The following is a 3,784-nucleotide window of genomic DNA, read 5'->3' on the forward strand; positions in this document are numbered from 1 at the left end:
AATATATTGACCAACACTGTCTTGCACTCTACCTTCAGGAGACCATGTGGCTTCGTGAGCACACTATACAGCTCCAGCTTTTCTTGACATCGACTCCTATGTAGTTCATCACCTCTTTCTTTTGTCCTATAGTTTCTACTTGAGGATTGAAGCAACCTCTTTGCACTATCTCAGTTCACACCAGATCTATGAGACCCCATAGAGATTACACTCAGTAGCATCCCTCTAGTAGACCTTAGAGGCAACCTTCCAGAGTACCTAATTTCCCTAATGTCCACCTTTCCATTCTAGACTACTTCTCGCTTGTGAGGAGTTCTTAGCTATTGTTATTCCTTTTTCTTGGTTCTTTTGTTGTTTTGCTTTCACATTCTTTCTGCGAACACCGTTTGGTGCTCCCCCTACTGGCATTTCCCCTTTTTACTATTTCCAATCCCTTAGACCCTTATTAGTCTCTTGTTGAATATTAATAAATTTATCTTTATCTTTATCTCCCACTATTCACACAACAATGTCATGTAAGGCACTGATAGATATTTGCACAACCAAATAGAATATGGAAAAGAGCATTGCCTCTTTCCTACAATGTTGGAGAAATGTTTCCTCTAAAGCATCATCCCATCTACAAACCAAGGAAGATATTCTCATGTTCATAAGAAATTCTCAATTAGACCAAATGTCTAGAAAACACTCCTAATGTATTGAGTCTTTCGCAAAGATAGCTGAGAAAGGAAAAAAAGAGAAAAGATCCCTTACCTTGAATGGAATCATCAAGAAAGAGACAAACAACCCAAAACCTTATGAAAAATATAAATGCTGGTCCAAAAATAAGAACATGATAAAAAGTGATTGGATTGTGAATGTAAAAAAGACATAATCAATCTTATGTGTGTAAGTACTAACTGCGGTACAACATACCCAACTAGTGAAAAATACTCATGCAAAATACTCACAATGTAAACAACATTTCTTCTAGGCAAAATCCTGAATAGACCAAGGTGCCTAACCAATAAAAAGTTTTTGCAAAAATAAATCCTACTCCATGACAAGATTTTATGAGTGAAGAAACATCTACAATCACATTTAGTCACTTCATCTAAGATAAGACAATATGAAGGTCATGGAAAACCCACATGGTGGTATGAAAATGGTCACTATAACTATCACATAACTAAGGGAGACAAAACATTTGGTTGCACACAACTAAAATACATAGTCCAAGATTTTATCGACCGTAGGGAGATCAAAGTGGTCAATAATTATACCACTGACAACCCATAACAAAAAGTGCTTCAAAACCCTTTGATGCATCACATAAAAAATAAGGTCTCTACCTCAGGAACAAATAAACAAGAAAACATTACCTACACCAAAGAAGACTCAAATTTGACCATAAAAACCATCACTTTCCAAGGTCTAGATACCAATTGTGTTGTTGCCATCCACTACACCAAAAATAAAAGGTATAAGGAGTCCCGCCAAAATATTATAGACCAAGTCAATCATTTAATCCACCATCAAGTCAACACAATCCGCTTGACCATCCGAAGAATACCCAACACAAATATCTATCTATGAACCATCATGCATCTCACAAGACCATTAAATAGTCTTAGACACATCCCTACAAGAATCATTTAGCTCAAAAGACCTACATGTTGATGACGTTCAAGCCATGGTAGGGTATCTATCTACTCTAAAACACATTTCTTTCACTAAAAAAGATCTTCCAATACATGAACCATCTCACAATAATGCATTGCATCTAAACATATTCATTCATCTAAACAAAAATTAGTGAGTCTTAATAGATGGAGAAGAAGGTCTAAATATTTGTATACTAAAATTGATAACAATAATAGGATACTCTAAGAGTTGAGTGGATGTCACCAAAAAAATCATAACAAGAGCCTATGATGATGCAAAACATTATTCCAAGGTGTCATAAATATTCCACTCAAACTAGGTCTAGCAATACGAGACACTACTTTCCAAGTGTTGGATCTAGAGCTTGATTATAACATGTTCCTAAGGAGACCATTGATCCATTTCATTTAGGAAAAGTAGCATCTACTTATCATAAGTATATGAAATTTCCTCATGAAGAAGTTGAAATTATTGTACCTGGAGATTAGGATCCAATGATCTAATTAGGCATCCAACAGTCAAGATGCATCAACTATTTAGTCATTTCAAACCACATATTTCTAAAGGCTTGAAACATCACTATAAGAACCCATATCAAAGCCAAAAATTTAGGTACATGAGAAAGGATGGAGAGAATACATCTATGCATACTCCTTCTGTGTAGACATGTTACCTATATCCCCTAGGACATATGGAAAAATTATAGAGCCTCTAAAGAAGAACCAAAAGCTAAAAATTGTCTATCCACCAATTATTTTCATAATATGCAAAGATGTACATGAAGATCATTGAAGACAACCCATACTCTTGTTTGTATATAGATAAAGAACCCCCATAACAAATAATCCTAGTACATGATGATGGAAGGGGATATATTGTAGTACAAAAGAAAGGATACAATTAGAATTTAGGCCTAGGAAAGAATGATCAAGGAATGGTAGCACCAATTTCTCCTATCCAAAACCCAAAGCATCATGGTTTAGGTTATAGATCACTTACTAGAAACACAAAAAAATATTGTGTTAATCTCATATATCAACACTTATGTGTACAAAGAAGTTGTGACATTTGAAGAGTCTTATTGATGCACTTATTTGAATGATTATAAGTGGTATTCCTCACAAAGGATTGATACCTCACATCTTGACAAAGTTATTACTTGACTATCTTTAGAAGACAAACCCACAAATCAAAAAGCCTGGATTTGACAATTCAAGAATAAAATTGAACCTTCATCATCTTCCTAGTTTGAAAGCTATGTATTAGTCTTTGAATCACATATCAATACCATAAACAAAATTCCCATATCAACCTTTCTTGCCAAGGATAAATAACCTTGGTTTCACCAGACCTTATCAATTGGGAATTTAAAAATCTTCCAACCATAGACATTTTTGAAAATGATGAAGTAATCATTGAATTCTTCAGACTAAGACAAAGCCTACCTATGGAAGATTACAAGGTAGGTTTTAACATTGATCTAGATAGAACAACATACTGTAGAGATTTATATTAATATTTTAGTCAAAATTTGAAAAAGGAAAAGATGAAGCTCTTTGGTGAAAACTAAAATGTGCCCTAGGATGGAGAGATTGATTCACTTCGCATTTTTGAGGAAAAATCAATATTACTAATAGAGAAGACTCAAACAATCAACATTAGCACCGTAGAAATTCTAAGATTGATCCACTTGGCAAAGTCATTAACACCAAAATAAAGAGAATAATTCATACAATTCTTTAGAGACAGACAAATCAACTATATGTGGTTATACTCTCACATGTCTAGGTTAGATCCTTAATACTTCACCACTGTCTATTGAAGCCAAGGGAAAATCCAAACAAACAAAAATTTTGCAAGATGCATCCAAAGATCACATTATTATGTCAAAGAAGAACTAAAGAATCTACTTAATGTAGGATTTATCAGACCTATAAACTATGCTAATTGGTTTTCCAATCTAGTACCAGTTTTCAAACACTGTAGAGATATACAAATTTATACTAATTTCCAAAACCTATATTTGGCATGCCCAAAGGATTCTTTTACCTTGTAGAATATTGACATGATTATCAACCTCACTTTTGGATATAAGATGCTATCAGTAATGGAGAGTATCTCTAGGTATGATAAAATCAAA

This window comes from Cupressus sempervirens, chromosome 9 (genome assembly GCF_028749045.1).
Source record: "Cupressus sempervirens isolate cs-2001-9-10 chromosome 9, ASM2874904v1, whole genome shotgun sequence".
NCBI lineage: Eukaryota > Viridiplantae > Streptophyta > Pinopsida > Cupressales > Cupressaceae > Cupressus > Cupressus sempervirens.